Source organism: Pelobates fuscus, chromosome 3 (assembly GCF_036172605.1).
Source record: "Pelobates fuscus isolate aPelFus1 chromosome 3, aPelFus1.pri, whole genome shotgun sequence".
Taxonomy (NCBI): Eukaryota; Metazoa; Chordata; class Amphibia; order Anura; family Pelobatidae; genus Pelobates; species Pelobates fuscus.
In genome coordinates, this window is record NC_086319.1 from 59,610,976 (window position 1) to 59,630,322 (window position 19,347).

At 39.1% G+C, this 19,347-nt stretch overlaps 1 protein-coding gene across 5 annotated transcripts in view; it reads left to right on the forward strand.

Annotated features, from left to right (window-relative positions):
* Window positions 1-3,088: 3,088 nt before the first annotated feature.
* Window positions 3,089-19,347, forward strand: part of ATP2B1 (ATPase plasma membrane Ca2+ transporting 1) — a 135,424-nt gene continuing 119,165 nt past the window's right edge. The window contains exon 1 of one of the 5 annotated variants that reach the window (XM_063447112.1): window positions 3,089-3,262. The gene's annotated coding sequence lies outside the window, so the exon portion shown is untranslated. The remainder of the gene's footprint in view (window positions 3,263-19,347) is intronic. The other 4 variants (XM_063447113.1, XM_063447108.1, XM_063447109.1 and 1 more) reach the window with 4 other exon arrangements.

The following is a 19,347-nucleotide window of genomic DNA, read 5'->3' on the forward strand; positions in this document are numbered from 1 at the left end:
TTGCGCTCATGGTAGGTGACCCTACTAGAGAGGTGCTGGTAGGCAACTGTCTTCTCTGCCTATTAGAAAAACCAGACTTAGGTCTCGAAAAGGTCAGAGATTATTATGTTGACACTATGGTTGGGAGCCTATAAATGAACACAAACGATGAAGGGGGTTAGAAGTTTCTTGTACTACAGCTGAGTTAAACAGAATTCTTTCAAACAGAAGTAGAGCACTGTTGGAACTTAGAACAAGGTAAGATGAGTCCCACCTCAAGCGTGATTAATTTACCCAGCTTGCTTGTTTTATCATATTTATTTATTGATGGCATTTTTAAAGCACCAACATATTCCTCAGCACTGTACAATTTGAAAAAAAAATAGACAGTACAAAATAAACCGACCAATATAAAAGGTAAAGAAGGCTCTGCCCCCTGTGATCTTTTATACAGAATACTTTGCTTTATAGCTAGTAGATGCATGTTTTTTTTCTCACTATAAAACTCTGATGCACAGCAACCCAATAATAATTGCAATGGGGTTTACAGGAGTGAATAAAAGAGGAATTGTCAAGAGAAAGTAGTAGTTCCTCTTTTGCGAGCAGTTTAATTTTAGAATTTAATTATATTTAAACCGACAATGTTGAATTGGGTTATAATAGTGCCAGGGAGTATGGGTAGAATACTGACTCTCAATGGTTACAGAAAGGTTATCGGTAGTGTGGCAATTGGCTGGAAATCTGTTATTAGTTAGTGATTCACTTAAGTCCAAATTGTATCAAATTAAAATTGGAATGATAAAATGTAGGCAAAACTAGCAGATTAAAACAAAAAATAAATAATCCCAATTTTACTAGTTATATTTGGATTAGATTCACTACAATTCGATTGTTAGTGAATTTCTATTAATAAAAGGCTGGGCAACTTTGCATTTGTTAGTGATTCAAATCAGTACCCCCTTGATTAATGTATTGATTATTGTATTCTTTATTGCAATATGCCAATTTAACATACTATAGGATAGCTACTTTCATGGTCTGCACATAAGCAATATAATTAGGTATTCCAGGAAAACTTGAGCATGAGCCAGAGCCTCCACCAACTTTTGTGCAGGCCTTTGCTGGGTATATTCCCTCGCTTACACACTCAAGCCTTAATTTACCAGACCTACCATGAACTCCTGGACACGTCACTTATCCATACTCAAGTATACCTACCAACATTATAATGGACAAAGAAGAACACTTTAATTTTAGGGGTGTGAGTGGAGGCATCGCCAAGGGCGGGGCAGTTCAGAGAAATCTTAGGTGACCTAATAATAACAATTTATGCAGCTAAAGTGTAATTTAGAACAAGAACATATTTGCACAGACTGATTTCGAAACACAATTATTGTATTTTAAAGACACTTTACTGTGAGTATCATTGGTGCGGAGCTCTGTTATACACTCAGACACCCCAACAGTATGGAGCTCCTAGAAGGGATATACTAAACCGAATGTCAGAATGGAATTCCACTGCCCTATTAATTCCATTCCATTCTGACTGAACGTCTATGGGTATTCCATTCTGACTGTTAAAGTCTATGGGTATTCCATTCTGACTGTTAAAGTCTATGGGTATTCCATTCTGACTGAAAGTCTATGGGTATTCCATTCTCACTGAAAGTCTATGGGCATTCCATTCTGACTGAAAGTCTATGGGCATTCCATTCTGACTGAAAGTCTATGGGCATTCCATTCTGACTGAAAGTCTATGGGTATTCCATTCTGACTTAAAGTCTATGGGTATTCCATTCTGACTGTTAAAGTCTATGGGCATTCCATTCTGACTGAAAGTCTATGGGTATTCCATTCTGACTGAAAGTCTATGGGTATTCCATTCTGACTGTTAAAGTCTATGGGTATTCCATTCTGACTGTTAAAGTCTATGGGTATTCCATTCTGACTGTTAAAGTCTATGGGTATTCCATTCTGACTGTTAAAAGTCTATGGGTATTCCATTCTGACTGTTAAAGTCTATGGGTATTCCATTCTGACTGTTAAAGTCTATGGGTATTCCATTCTGACTGTTAAAGTCTACGGGTATTCCATTCTGACTGTTAAAGTCTATGGGCATTCCATCCTGACTGTTAAAGTCTATGGGTATTCCATTCTGACTGAAAGTCTATGAGTATTCCATTCTGACTGTCTATGGGCATTCCATTCTGTCATTCCATTTAGTAGGTCCCCTTCTAAAAAATAAGGACAGAGGGATTTGGGCCCCATATAGGGACTGTCCCTCGTAAAAAGGGTCACTTGGGAGGTATGTCCTGATGGGGAGCCTATAGGTCGTTTTATCATGTGCCAGCAGTATGTGCCATTCATTCTGCAGGTGGAAATTTCCCCAATGAAGGCAATTCCTGCGGGCTGGCTCTTTCTCTGATACACTGAGTGCTGACAGTGGGCTCTGTTTTGGCTGCAGGGCAGCACTTTTCATGCCCTGTCCATGGCCCAGGGGGAGCTCAGGGCAGACCCTGCCAGCCCAGGCGGGCACATAGACCCACTCACTCTATCCATGCAATGCATGGCCACAATGTTCCAGGAGGGGAGGGGGGCGGGAGGGAGACGTCATGGAAAGAAGTACGTCAGAACCAATTAGCCAACGGGAAGAGCGGCTGTGGGCGTGGCTATCTGCTCGGCGGGCGTGGCTAGCGGCCAGGCAGAGTGAGTGAGGGAGGGCGGGAGCACACTGTGCAATGCCTGCACCGGGGCGCCGCCGGCCAACGTCCGAGGAGAGCCGCTGGAGCTGCCGCTGAGGTCTGTGACGTCACTGCAGTCACCCCCCCCCCCCCACACCGGTGAGCGGGCGGGTGTGGAGCCTGGGCTGTGAGGACAAGGGAGGCGGGCGGGGGGATGGATACGGTGACCGGGGGGGTTCACGGTCTAGGAGTGCGGCTCTGCCCTCCTCCCCGGGCGGGTACAGCCATTAAATAGCCCCGTGCTGGGTGTGTGTCCCCGGAGTCACTGAGTGCCGGCTCTCTCTCTATCTCCGCTGTGTGTGTCTGTGTGTGTCATTGCAGTCACCGGGGCTCCCCTCCTCCTCCTCCTATTCCCTCCCCCTCCTCCTGTCACCACCACCCCCCCCAGCACCATCTCCTCCCTCCCCCCCCCATCCTCACTCCGGCTTCACCAGCTCAGGGCGAGAGGATCCCATCCAGTGAGTGTGAGCGGGGGGCCACCACTAGCCGGTCCCCAGGAGCCCTTCCAGGACCACACCTGCAGCCTCCTCCTCCTCCTGCAGGTAAGCAGCCCGTTATCTGAGCGCTACCGGGGAGGGGGTAATGCAAGCCCCCCAATATGCCCCCCCATTGCCAGGCTGCAGCCCCCTCCTTCTAGCTATACTGCTCTGTCCTTGTCTTCTCCCTGTCAGGTGATGGGGCTGCCGCCTGTGCCCTTTGTACTTTAGGCTGTGCTATCCTGGCTCTGGCTCCCTGTCACTGCTTGCTCCCCATGGTAGGATTTTTATATTTTATTTACCCTGTTGCTCCCTTCTCTCTGTCCTTGTCTGTCACAGGGGGGGCGATGGTGGCTAAATGGTTATAGAAGTGCAGGCCACCACTGGGATCCTTGGCTGCCAATGCATCTGATGATGATGATAGTGTTGATGGGATGGGTGGCTGGATTACATGGGAATTGTAGTATTGTAATATGCTGGTGTCATGGCAAGAGATTGGGCACCATCACCATGGCCTTCAGGACATTTTTTTTTTTTTTACTGCCATTCATTTTTATTGGGCACTGGCAATCTGATGGTGGGGAGGGTGCACATTAGTTGACAATCTGTTCTCTCTCTCTCTCTCTGCTCCCCCCCCCCTTCTTTATTTCATTCACCAAAATAAAAGGGTTCCTTGCTTTGACCTTGAGTCTGTTGTACATGGAGGTCTCAGCTGTGACTCACATCCAGTTTTGAATTAAATCATTTTACAGTGACAGTAAATGGGGCTATCTAGGTCTCTTTCAGCTTTATCATCTGGTTTCATTGATAATGACTGGCTGGTGTACCCACATAAGGATGGTAGGCATTGCAGGGGATAGAGCTTCTTCATGCACCTTGCAAGCTGTCAGCTGTGCTAAAGGCAGCTGTGCTTATGAGCTACATGATTTGAGTGCAAAGCAACAGATTTTTGGTCTGGTGTTCCTTCACATATCTCTAGACATGCTCTTTTAATACGTCATTTTTTTATGCTAAGGGAGCCAATGAAATGCTTATCGGGCACTTTATATATAGTGCTTGCATTGGTAGTACTGAATAACATGGCGATGATGCATTGACTGCCAAACGAAACGTGCAATGGATGGTGGTAGATGAATCTACTTCTGAACCTTTTTGCGTGTACTGGTCGGATTAAGTAGCTGGGATTAGTCTTCTGCCTGCTTACTGTTTCTGCTGGTTAGCCTTCCTGAGTGCTTTATGCAGGGGACACTGCAGTAATCTGGTACTTGACAGCTACAGGTTTTATGACACTTTTTTTTTTTTTTTCTTTGATGGTAAATATGAGCATTTGTCACATCAATGGTATGTTGCCAATATCTTGTTTCAGTCCGCAGCTTTTTATGAAATATGTGTTTGCCTTCTCCTCATTGTGTGCGGTTGTTGAATTTACTGTTTAAAATAGAGTAATTGCTTTTCTGCCTGTGTCTGGTTTCCTATACACATAGGCACTTGTTTTACACATGAATAATATGCGGTATGAGTTCCTGTGAATAGAATGTTAAACGCACAGCTTTCCTGTTAAAAGGTTTATTTACAGATTTATTTTTTTTGTGGATTGCTTACAAGTGCAACATTTTAGTATTGCCATACGCATCAACAAAATGTGATTTAAATGAATGTTACTATAAATTAAAATAATATAAATTCTATAGTTTATTATTGTCTAAAATGTGACCGGTATAGCTTCAGGCATTCTAGAATTTAGTCCTTTGAAGGATTATTCTTCCCTTACTAAATGAATAATCAGCCATAAGACACGTGAATCGTTATATTCAGTGTCTTTGAGTGAGCTGCTAATTCCTCAGTTGATCAGATGTTCCTGAGCTTTGATCTATATCCTCCTGATTGCACTCTATGTAGTGTCAGGCTTTCAGTAGGTCTGGTCTGTGTGTCAGGTTGCTTTGGATGTTTTTCTTTATTGTCCCTTTTTTGTCACATAGATAGGTATATATATTTTTATTTCTTTCCTTTTTTGTTAACAGCTTGACAACTATTGTTTGTGTTGCCAAGCAAATTGTTCACCAAGAGCTCATTAAATTTTTTTCCTTTAATTGTAAAACATTGAATATATAGTATTTATTCCCCCCCCCCCTTTTTTTTTTTTTGTCGCCTTTTGAATTATATTATATAGGGAATTGCTTCCTGTTAAACATTTTGGCAAATAATATACTTCTGTCTGTCTCTCACCATGTATTTCTTTAAATCGAAGAAAGATCTGAATTTCAGCATTAGATATATATAATTTCACTTTTGCCATTAGCATTGTTTTGGAGGGGTAATTGCATGCCCTTCAATTGCTTGAACCAGGGAGGGGTTGTTTGATATCAGTGCTAAAGCAATACCGATCATTCAGTAAAAAAAGTTACTAGCCAAGAGATAAAACACTTTTTTACATCTTCTAATTGGCTAATACTGTATAACCTCCTCAACAATGGCTCTTAACTTTTGGACTCCCCTCCCCGCCCCCAGTGTCAAAATGATCTGCATTGCATTGGGGAGGCACTGCAGTAAAGAAAGAGAGCCAAAATTATTTGTCTGTTAGGTCTGATGACACAGTTCTGGGTTCCAAACCAATGTTAGAATGCTACGGTTGTAGAGTATAAGGATGGTGTTGACCTGCTCATTGCATATGAAAGGTGACTCTTGTTTAAAATAAACTACCTTTTTAATGATTGGCATGTAACTGTTTTTTGTTTTTTTTGATTGGCTTTATTCTCATCCGTTTGTAAGTTGACCATACAGTTAACATTCAAAGTGTGTTAACAGTTGTCTGTCAACAAAGGTTAATATACCTGGGGTTTTAAGGTGCAAACCACGGCCATCTATCATCTTGTAGCCTAGCCTTGCCCATCAACATAATCCTTTTGTTAGTGCATAAATAGTGTTTAGCAATTGTTCTGAAAAACAAATATTTTTGGGTAAGTCATAAACCACAAAATTCCAAGATATCAGTAAGTCAACAACTTTAACCATAAATGGTTATGCTCAATTTTCATTTGGCTTCTCCTAGGTTTATCTAAAACCATTTTTAAACTGAACTAGGGGATGTGTGTGGCCTGTTCGCTTTTAATATTTTGCCTGATTTTTCTCTAGTAGTAAATCTAGTGAGGATGTATCTGTTTCATAGGCATGTTTGAACGGTAACTTTTGAGACAAATTGGAAAAACATTGCTTGCTGCATCTTAATGTGTGAAAATAGATTTTAGTCTAAATAACTGTATATATTTTGTATTTATGTAGAATGGTATTTGCTTAGAAATAAATATTGCAAATTTATGAGTCATTGAAACTGCACTTGCAAAGATTTGGGGGTGGAGTGTGTGGGGGGGGGGGGGTTCAGTACATCACAAGATACAGAAATGTCACATAAATTGGTCATGCATGGATATGACAAAGTTCTGATCTTATAACGTAGGAAATGAAATATTGAGCAGTTAGTCTTGACTCTTTCTGTTCTGCTTACAATTTTAGGAAATCTACCGATTTTGTATATTGTACCAGGGTCATGATGACACATTTTAGATTCTCACCCCCCCCAAATAATACTTCCCAGTTCAGTGACTGCTTTTAGAAACGATCAGGAAGACTCTTGTCCTGGGGCATAACGTTACTTCCACAACATTTGTGGCATTCTTTTCAGAAATGGAAAAACCGGCCCTCCACCCCCAATCTATGTATTCATTGAAATTTGCAGAGGCCCCTGAGGGCTTTATGTGAATGTAGGTTGTACTGCCAGGGTTATACACTGAAGTGTGAAGTCCTGGGAATTTAAAAATTAATTATAAATTTTATGCCGAAATAGCTTAAAATTCAAAGTTAATTTTGATTTCAGGTCACATTTAAACTCCTTACAGCTCACATTTTAGTGTATAACCTTGTGTATTTTCAATATTCACTCCAACTTGTGTGCTGTGTTGCACTTATATTGTTTAGTAGTGTAGTTACTCTTTGTACATATGTATAATATATATTTTTTCCCTTTTTCACTTTATCCTTTGTTTCAGAACAGCTTGGTTTGCTTGTATCATATTGCCTGATTGCTGAGAGCTTGTGACATCAGGCGTGTGACAGAAATAGAAATAGTGCTGAGGTCGTTAGAGAAGACACTAATGTATATTTGAAGCTTTATTTTAGCTTTTCATTGTTTGCATGCGTTTATAGATGTTCCAGATTGTGCATAATCTATACCTAAATGTGAGAATACTTTTTATTTTATTATTTATTTAAAGCATTTTTAAATTCTAAGCATTACATGTTCTTTAAACTGGGTCATCAAACATGAAATTTAAAAATAAATAAATGCTTGCTAGTAATCTAAAATAATGAAACAAAATTACTCTGGCTACCAGGTGTTTATTTGTCGTGTATATCCATTTATATACTGTTGGGTCACAAAATATCATTCAACAGAACCAGATTAAAGTGGATACTTCCATAATTTAACAACATTGGGTCTTTAGATGTTAAGTAGATCGAATATGTCCCCCTAAAGTTTTTTGAAAATGCAAAATGTGCATTCCTATAGAAACATATGTGGGCCCCCCAAGTAAGGTGGTCATTTAATATATATATATATATATATATATATATATATATATATATATATATATATATATATATATATATATATATATATATATATATTTTTTTTTTTTAATCACCTGTTTATTACTTGCTCCTGTATTCGTTTCACATCAGCTTGGCAGCAATTACGTCAAGATTGTAAAATGTTAAAATCTAGACAACACTCCTAAAAACGGCATTTTTAAAATTTATTTTTATTTAAACTAAGATATTTGCACATCGATAGTCAAGATACAATATTCAGGAACCAGCTGTAGTAATTTCGGTAGCTTTATCTCCTAGGACTATGTAATGCGTCAAATATAACTGCTTTTGCATTGACCTTAAGGAAGTGAAAGTCAACATCCTGCAAAAGGGGCAACAGTCTTTCACATAGAGGATATTGGTATTACCATTTAAAGCGGCACTGTCACCCCCCTCCCTGATATAATCTTTATGAAATACTCATATTGACTGTGTTGGAATTTCACTGACATTCCAACCCAGTCAAAAGATAACCTGCGACAAAGTGAGGACTACTTTTTCTCCATATATTTCCTATGCCCGATACTGCTAGACAATGGTTGGAGCTACCGCCGTCTAGACGTGTCAATCCCTCCCCAAGACGTCACCAGTGACATCTGCTACTGGCGCTAAAGCCAGACCGTGGCAGTTCCGCTTTAACCAAGAAATGTGAAGTACATATGATGCCTACTGATGCATTTCTTTTCATCATATAAGTCAGGGGTTCTCAAGAACACCCTACGAGTCCAGGTTAGCTAGTACCCTGTTGTGTCTAAAGTGTTAAAAACTTAAAAAATATAATTGATTAAAATAAAATACAAATTAACCCTGCTTTCATTTCCAGCTTGTGAACTGTATAGACTGATTGCTTGTGTTAATTCTTGGATAGATAATAATCAAGTCTATTGGTTGTAAAAAACTCTCCAGGCTTTTAACATTTATGAGCCAGCCTATTGATTTTTAAGGAGATATTGAACAGGTGTATGCGATGTCCACAAAATAATATTAGGTGCCTCTGCCACAGAAATATTTAGCTCTTTGTGTCTATCAAACTTTGCCCTTAACACACAAACAAAAGAGGAAATGATTATTGGAAAATAACTGAAATGGCAAACAATTAGAAGAACAGAGAAAATAGTAAAAAAAAAAAGCCAAGCATATCCATGCCGAAATGCAAAGTTTTAAAGCACAAAATATTTTAGATGCATTTGACATGTATCCTATCCACAGTGTCAGATGTATCCTAGGAGTTGGGTAGCTATGACTTGGCTATAATTTCCAACTTTTTTAACATTGATATTCTCCTGTATAAAATATTAGATAATTGTGAAAACAGTGCATTTTCTTGCATGTTAAATAAAACTATGGGTTTCTTCCCAAAGTTTCAGAACATTTGTGGCTAAAATACACCTTCAATCACCTATTTTGTTTTTTTTATTACACTTTCCATACTTGTGTTTTTTCCTCTTCCCTTCTCTCCTAATCAACTCAAGGATGCTTCCAAGTACTATTACGGGTTTTTGTGTTTCGCACTTGGAAGCTTCACTGTGACAGCTGAGCCGCAGTGTACGTTCCCCATCTATTGTTCCACACACTTCATTTCATTGGATAGTATCATGTGTCTAGAAACCAAGCAGATATGTTTGCATTGTGTTCAAGTTAGCCATGTATAGAGCATAAACATTGCCATGGTTACATAAGGCAACAGTTTGTTTTGCTATTGAATAAATAACATGGTAATTGAACATCGTGAGTACTGTACATAGTACTGTCAAATTAAGTCTTATATTTTGTCAAGTCAAAAACTGTATGTGCATACTACCTGCTGAATGCTGTTATCAGTTACAGTGACTGATACAACTTAAATTTTATAAAGAAAATAATATGCCTATACATTTAACAATTTATTAAAAGCAAGTATACTTGGGGTAAACACATAACCTGTGGGGACAAGGTGGCATATACAAACAATGGTTGTACTCAAATTGTACATTGAGGTTGATCCAATTCCAACATCAGAGGTTGTTTTTTCCCCTTTTCATTTCTACTAGTTGTGCCCACCTGTATACAACTCTGTGGATGTTGTATATTAAATGCTGAGAGCATTGTCAGATGTGTGTGTGTATATATATGTATGTATTTAGCAAGTCAGCAGACCTTGCTTCTCACACATTGCCCTAGCAGACGATGATTAATTATCTGTAAATTCTGCATAGGGATATGCTGTTTAGACAAAAAAATATAAAATGAAAACTCTGTCCATTGCCTCTCTTGTGCTATATCTCAAATAGCAATGCTCCTATCTCTCCTCACTCTCTTAGACTCCATGAAATCGGTGTATCAACCAGTTATGCGTGCAGTAAATCCCTGCCAATTTGGGGAACAAGGAGTACTGTTTTGGTACTTGCACTATTCACATCGGAAAGAAGGTTTCATTATTACACTCAAAATATGATGCCTGGCTCTGCTACTTGTTGGAAAAATAAGGTGGTTCCTCAATGCTTCTATGCACAGCGAGTCTTTTATCACATCAGTGTTCATATGGTTAATTCAGCAGTTCAAATTCCAGGATGGAAGGGTGCTAGTATTTGAAACCCAAATAAATTCAGTGCAGGGGCTTCTGTTTTGGCATACTGAGACATGAAAAAAACATTGATGTAAGTTTAAAGGCAGAATGCAGGATACATCATGTCAAAATATTTTCACTTTTCGACTTGACATTAAACCTTTGACTTTTAGCTGTTTCAAGAGAAGCCACAGCCAAAATGTTTCATGTGTGATGCAAAACACCACTGACTGCTACCTCACAGTTGATTAGGCTGAAGGTGGACAATATCTGCAAAAAAAAAAACCATGTGTTTGTTAAATTCGTGCCAGGGTCCATATTGGAATGCAATATTTAAGTCACTCTCTTCATGCAGCACTGTAGTTAGCAACCAAGCACTGCGTAGAATAAATAGTATGTTTCTTTAAAAACATGGAATGTTATCCCCAGACTATGCAATGTTTTTAGAAGTCCAGTGACTGTTTAGTAAGATATATATATATGTGTATATGTATATGTTTTCTTCACATTTAATGAGAGAGTATGACAATTCATATTTCCATTTTCACACCAAAGCACATCCGAGTCCATAAAAAGTCTTTCATGTTCTGACCAGATTTGTGTGCATGTACCATTTTCTTATTTGTAAAGCAATTACTTCATCCTTTATATATCTAGTGCATTCCCCCTTATCTGTAGTTCACCACTTTTATTCCTCTTTGGCTTTTTTTATTATTTTTTTTTGCTTTACCTTTTTCACTAAAGATTACATTCACAAACTGAGATGTGAGTATTATTATTGTTGTTATTGGGGAAAAAAGGCGTATTTACAATTTTAAGGAATTTTTATTTTTTTTGTTCATTAAACGAAAAATTAAAGCTGCTGATCTGTCACAGAAATCTAAACGTGCTGAAAAAGTTTGTTAGAAAGAAACTGCATTTATACTTCAGACAAATTGCTTAAAATATATATTTGCGTGAGTGACATCTAGTACTTTTGGTTAGCTATTCTGAGCTAAACTCTGCTATAGAGGGCCAGCTCACTGGCTGAGAGCGTCTGCTGATTACTCTGTTGGTGAGCTAAGTGTTAGTGATGTGAAGAGACCTTGTGGAGTGGCGCCCGGTGGATCTCAGATGAGCAGTTAAACGGTTGGAAAACGCTTTGACTGCTTACATTGTGGGAATAAGGGTACTCCTGGAACCATAACCACTACATCACTATGTTATGGTGCTCGGAGTGTACCTTTTAAATGTTGCGCTTACTTATCATTAGATCAAACTTTCTTCCAAATTTAGGTGATGGTCTTTCCATGGTTAATATTTAATGTATTTTATTTTGCATTCCACAGTGTCTGTAAACTGTATCCTAGACCAGACCCATCTTTTTTTAATTTAATATGCTCTTATGATAGAAACCTGTTTTGCTATCTATTTTACAAAGGCATCAGATTATGCACATGTTCAATATTACTAGTTTTTGGTCAGACCATGTGGAGGAGCCCTATAAATTTTTTTTTTATTTCTTAACTTTTTTACTTGTAATTTTGATTACACAGTTGGCTGCTTCATTGCTATCTTCTGAAGGACCTGTTACACTATTTCAATATTTTAATGATCAAGGATTGTTCTAATTATAAAGATATTATTTGCCTTTTGTGTACAGAGCACACACTTATCTGTCTGCTAGATAAACCAAACAATGACTTGTTTATAGTGTTTTGCCTGTTTAGAACTTTGAACCCATATAAGTCCATTTCTCATATTCAGATGAAAGGTAGAAATGGCATTGGAATATTTTTAGTTATTTTTTTCCATTTCTTTCTTCAACTTTTAGCGAATAAGATATGATCAAATACTGTAATTTTAAAATGAAAGGATCTTAAAATAGATTTTGATAGCATTTTGTTTAGTTCTATCGTGTCTTTTTTTTTTTTTTTGAGAGGTCAGAAATATAAAATTTAAAGGGACACAGCATGTTGTAGTAGATAAGGTGACAGGGGTTACATTATTATTATTTTATTATTTATATAGCGCCATCAAATTCCGTAGCGCTGTACAATGGGTGGACTAACATACATGTAATTGTAACCAGACAACTGGACGTACAGGAACAGAGGGGTGGAGGGCCCTGCTCCATGAGCTTACATTCTAGAGCAGGGGTAGGCAACCTTCGGCTCTACAGATGTTGTGGACTACATCTCCCTTGATGCTTTGCCAGCAATATGGCTGTAAAAGCATTATGGGAGATGTAGTCCAAAACATCTGTAGAGCCGAAGGTTGCCTACCCCTGTTCTAGAGGGAGTGGGGTATAGTGACACAGAGGGTAAAAGTAGGGGTACGAAGTAGTTTGTTAGAAAAGTATTAATTGAGGGCTTAGTAGGTATTTTTTGACAGTTGCAGGAGAGGAGTCATGGAGGGTGGGGGATCAAAACCTGCTAACAGTTTAATTGATATGCTTTTGTGAAGAAGTGAGTTTTCAATGATTTTTTTTTTTTTGAATGAATGGAGACTGGGTGAAATTTTTACGGAGAAGGGAAAGGAGTTCCACAGAAGACGTGCAGCCCTGGAAAAGTCTTGGAGGCGAGCGTTAGAGGTGGGAGTACGGACAGAGGATATACGTAGGTCTTTGGCAGAGTGTAGGGGCCTCGATTAGGGAGGATAGGTAGGTTTGAGCAGCATTATGTAGGGACTTGTAAGCAAGCACCAGAATTTTAAATTGAGCCCTATATCTAACTGGAAGCCAATGCAGGGACTGACAGAGCATGGAGGCGTGAGAGGTGCGGGCAGACAGGAAAATGAGCCTCGGTGCCGCATTCATTATAGATTACAGTGGTGCAATCTGGGAACACTTAAGACCACTGAGAAGAGTATTGCAGTAGTCTAGGCAAGAGCATGGACCAGCACCTAACATGGTGCTCTCCCACTTTTAAGAGTCCAACCATTTCCCAAAGTTTTTGACAGTCCTATAGGTGCTCATGCTTTGAATCCTCTTCACAGATCTAGCTAAAGTGAAACAAACATCTGGATGATATTGGTATTGCTAGAGTAGAAATGTTGAAATAGGAACTTCCCCTTTCACAGCATATGTGAAGAGCGACTGGACCTCAGAAAGTGTATGGAGTGTCCCAGTTTTGTTTCAAACTTTTTTTGAATATTTTTGAACTCCTTAAATTAGACTGCCCCAGAATCTCCTGGAACCTGGTACACCTTTTAAATGTAGACATCTACATTGCTGTATTTACCTGTATTCTGGGACGGAGAGCCATCTTGGCTATCTGTCAATCATTGCTATAAACTGGGCTTTCTGCACTTGCCAGTCAGCATAGCGAGAGGAGAAAGCGGTAGAGGTTAACACAGTGAAGGAGTTTAAGCATGCGTGGGATAGGTATAAGGCTATCCTAACTATAAGATCAGGCCAGGGACTAATGAAAGTATTTAGAAAATTGGGCAGACTAGATGGGCCGAATGGTTCTTATCTGCCGTCACATTCTATGTTTCTATGAAACAAAATGATGAGATCTCAAAGGAGAGGACTTGCCAGTGGAATGTGCCTGCATGCTTCGCTAGTTTCCATGGTGATTGACTCACTTTTAGTACTTTGTACCAGTTTTTAGAACACGTACTTTGATATATTTCTTCCAATGTTTCTGTTTTCCTTATCCAGTGCCCCGGCTGTGGTACTACTGAACTGTGTTGTGATATCAACTGCCCAATAGTAAATCTACATTTTAAGACATAACAGAACCACAAAAAACAAAAGGTTTGATATAAATTATAGATAATTATCAGTGCCCCCCTCATGTTTTTCTTCAGAGAGTCATATAAATTATAAATAAAAAGGTGTTTTTTTTTCTTCATTGATAATTACATTTTAATTATATACAAAACTGTTATATAGGTTATTAGCCTATATGGAAAATGGAGCACGTATAAGAATGAAATAAGCATGCAAGCATGCCTGAGTAGCTTACCCCTCTTTAGTGTAATAAAACTGGAGGTATACAAGAGAATGGAACATCAAAAAACACAAAAAGAGAAACAATAGTGCAGATGGTAGGTAGATGCATATAGAAGCTGCAAGGCCAAACTGGACACCAGATACATGCAAATAAAACAAATTAATTCAATAAAACCATACAATGTTATTCCCCAAGCTTCCTCAAGCAAAAGCATTTTGGCAAGTCAAAGGAACTATACCAACTGGGACTGAGTAAATATTATCCTTGTATTTTATAACATTTTGTTTTATTGAATAAATTAGTTTTATTTGGATTTATGTGGTGTCCAGTTTGGTCCTGCAGCTTCTATATGTATCTACATGGGATGTGTCACCCCATAAAGTGACACTAAGCTTTCCTACCTCAGAGCCAGGATTGTAGGCTCTGTCAAATGTGAGCTTAACATCTAGTTATTTATAAAGTGAATAAGCCCCAGACAATCTACACTATTGTGTGTCTTTCTTTTCCCCTCATATTTGGAGTACTTCTGTCCTAATCCAGGGAGAGGTATAATGTTGCCATTAAGAGCATAAAAGGCATTACCTACTGAGCCAGTTCCTTATAGGCTCATGACTATGTGAGTTGTTACAATTATCATTCACAAAACCTAATGATCCACTACCGTCTGCACTATTGTTTCTCTTTTTGTGTTTTTGTATTTTATGTTCCATTCTCTGGTATACCTCCCTCCAGCTTTATTATACTAAAGAGGGGTAAGCTACTCAGGCATGCTTATTTCATTCTTATGGATTAAGTGCTCTACTTTACATACAGGCTAATAACCTATATAACACTTTTGTATATTGTTATTCAGGTGTGGGGAGGGGGTATTCCCACACAATTATTTCATCGCTGCTTTTTTCACCAAATTTAACAAGGAAATGTATGCATATAGCGCTTATAGATTAGTTTAGAGGATCATCTGTTTGTACGTTTTAAATGTATATTTATATATTTTGCAGCGCTGTACAACAGGACAACTAAACATGATTGTCATACTGGAACATTCTAACGTACATGTAGTCTTCAACTTGAGTTGTGGTTTCCCCCTCCCCTTTATCCATGGGTTAAAACTCAATTATTAGGTAAATTAAAGCTTTTACTGCATCATAATGAACACTGGTCCACGTGTGCTTAAAATTGCACTCAAACATTAAAGGAGCACTATAGTGCAAGGAAAACAAACTTGTTTTCCTGGCACTATAGGGTCATTAGGTCCCCCCCCCTCCCGCTGGGCTGAAGGGGTTAAAACCACTTCAGCCACTTACCTTTCTCCAGCACCGGGTTCCCTCTGTGCTGGGGAACTCTCCACCCCCTGCCGACGTCAGATCTGCGCGCGCATTCAAACAGCCCATAGGAAAACAGCCCATTACTCAATGCTTTCCTATGGACGTCCAGTGATTTTCACAGTGAGAGCCACTAGAGGCTGGATTAACCCTCGGTGAAACATCGCAGTTCTCTGAAACTATGTTATCAGCTGCAGGGTTAAAACTAGAGAGATCTGGCATCCAGACCACTTAATTGAGCTGAAGTGGTCTGGGTGCCTATAGTGGTCCTTTAAAAATCTCTTTTTGCTGTAGGTGTTCCTTCCTTTTAGATTATGATCCCTTTTTTGCTTGCTTTTTTCTAGCACTGTGTAGTCTTGTTTGAACAGTTGCTCCTTGACGGAGATAGTCAGTCTGGATTATCGTTTGTTCAGTAGAGAAGCATTCGGGGGACCTACTTGGGCATGCGTGGTAGTCCACAAAATCAGATGCTTCTTGCTGATTCCATTCTTTGAAATGTCAGTACTGATAACCGAGCATAGCTAAAAGAAAATCTCATAAAGCCCTCAGTCCAATTTAGTTGTTGAACGCCACAGGTGGTCACACACTTTTGTTTTTTAATTTTATTTTTTTAAACGTCTCACTGTTTTTTTATAGAGCAGTCTATGCACCATAACTCCAAAAGCCCATGTTATTGTTCCAGCAGGCTACTGACCTATTTTCCTGTTCTGTGTCAAATGGTTTGACGCAAACCAGTGATCCACTAGCAGCCAATAGCGAGGCCCCACGTTCAAAATATTGGTAGTGAACCAAAGCACGGTGTCAGCAGCCAGCTAACACCATGACCACTGCAATGTGTTGTAGTTGCTGTGCTGACTACCCCTTTATCATTATTATTTTAAAATAATCTACTATTTTTTTTAAATAAACGCTAGGTTGTATTCACTATTAGATCAGGAACTTGTTTATTATTATTATTATTATTATTATTTATTATTATTATATGTATAGAGCGCCGTCAAATTCCGCAGCGCTTTACAATGGGTGGACGAACAGACATGTAGTTGTAACCAGACAAGTTGGACACACAGTAACAGAGGGGTTGAGGGCCCTGCTCAATGAGCTTACATGCTAGAGGGAGTGGGGGAAAATGACACAAAAAGGTAAGGATAGTATTAGACTAGTGACAGTTGCAGAAGAGGAATCAGTTGGGAGCTATTAAGAGTTTAATTGATACGCTTTTATAAAGAAGTGGGTTTTTAACGATATTTTGAAGGAGTGGAGACTGAGTGAGCATCTAACGGAGGAGGGAAGAGAGTTCCACAGGAACGGTGCAGCCCTCGAGAAATCTTGAAGGCGAGCATCAGAGGTGGGAGTACGGACAGAAGATAGACGGGACATACTTGTGTATAAGGGAGGATACATAGTTGGGAGCAGCATTATGTAGAGGTTTGAAAGCAAGAACCAGAATTTTAAATTGAGCTCTATATTTTATAGGAAGCCAATGTAGGGACTGAGAGTAGGGTGAGGTATGGGAGGTACGGGCGGACAGGAAGATAAGCCTCGCTGCCGCATTCATTATGGACTGTAACGGCGCAAGTTGGGAGCACGTAAGACCCCTGAGAAGCGGATTACAGTAGTCAAGGCGAGAAAGGACAGTGGAATGGACCAACACCTTAGTCTCATCTGGCGTAAAGTAGGGCCAGATGCGCGCAATGTTTTTTAAAAGGAAATTACAGGATTTGGCGATAGATTGAACATGAGGCTTGAAGGAGAGGTCGGAGTCAAAGAGAACACCTAGGCAGTGAGCCTGCGTGGTGGAGCTGATGGTAGCACCATTGACTTGGCGGGAGACAGACACAGGAGTAACAACACTTGAGGGAGGAAAGACCAGAATTTCAGTTTTGGTCAAGTTTAGTTTAAGGAAGTTTATTGACTGATCTTTAGAAATGAAATTACTGTTAGTGTGAACTCATCACTCTCACCCACACTTGTTTCTTGTCTCTTTCCGTCCTTATATACTCCATCCAATATCGTGTCCTGCTTATTGCTTGGGAAAAATCCCTGCATTATTCTTTGTTGGTTGGAGAGCATATTGGATGATAGTCAAAATCCAGTGCCAGGAGTACATTAACTTGGAAATTAGTCCTCTGCTGAAATCTAAGTTGTTTTCTTTTTAAGTATTGCATTCCCAAATATATTAGTGTACATTCCCATCCCTTGATATAAATGGAGCCATCTCAAATGGCATGTTATATGTGTCATGGGATTTGCAGCAGGAATAAACTTCAACTATCAATTTCCTACTGTAAAACCGCAGTTTTGCAGTACACTTGCTATGAGACTCTGGGCAACCTGTTAATAAAAATATTGGTTTTATGATTTACTATTAACATATCAAATCCAGTTATTGATTGAAAGCACAAAGTAATGCATAATAATTTATCTCCGTTTGTTTCCTCCTTACACTTTAAGGTAAATTTTCCCACACGTAATGTATATAACCCATGATTTGCTCCTTATTTCAATTGGCAGATTGTATTTCATAAACTGCTCTGCACATAACCATTATACATGCATTAGAAAAGCATATTCTGACGATAATTACACTATATGTGGGGTTTGTTATCCCTAGTCCCCTCCCCCCATATCCCTGTTCCCCCCCCCCTGCCCCTCAAAACAAAAACCACGTTGTAATTTTGTAATAGGCTTCAGAAATAGAATTTATATCTCTTTTGGAATACCACGTCCTATACCTATGTTACAATGAACTACCCCATTCATACCACATCTTGTCTTTGTCCTTAGATGATCTTGCCCCAGTAGTTGACAGTTTGTTCGTATAGTTTACTTGTTACTAATTTTAGTAATGTCTAAAATCGAGCATTCTCTGGTCTCCCAGCTTCTTGCTGTCAGGGGGGGGAGTTGCAATTAAAATTCATGTTAATCATTTTATAATGCTTAGATAAAGCCGGTGGGAATTCTTTAAACGGAACTATTCCTGGCGATCGCGCGATAGCTAAGCCAATCATATCATGGCCTTGATAAATGATTCCACATTCCCTAGAAATCCCGGATTGCCACCAAACATGTACCAATTGTGTCTCTCTCCAGTTCATACTTTCCAATTGGTGGAGGAAATAATTGGTATGTATGTGGGATAGTTTATTCTGAACCAGGTACCATTGGAGCATTATAATTAAGTGTATCTCAATGTCATTAGTGCTTTCAGAGCCCTCCGCAGATTGGAGCATTCCTACAGAGGAAGAAAGAAAACTCTTCCTCACATTGTATCATTTATTAAACTTTGTGGATAAAGCAGGTGTAGTTACTCGTATAGCTTAACTGTAGTGATTTGGACCCTAATGGATTGAGTGTTCATTTTGATGTGAGTTTTTAATATCTAAGCATCCCCCTTCGCTCTGTGGTATCCTTTAAAGGGACTTGACAAAGGCCTAAATGAATGCTATCAAATGCATTCTCCGCATCTAAGGAAAGTATCAAAAATTGTAAATTTGAGTGGAAATTGTGTTGGCTATATTGTCTAACCCAGACAAATTGAAATGAAGGGGGTCTGGATAGCTATAGACTTCCTTTTAAAGCTAGCATTTTACCAACCACCCCCTATTACTATACCAACCATACCCCTAGCCCCAAGTTTACAACAACTCTAACTAAATACATGTCCTAGCCTTGCCATAATCCTACACTATTCAT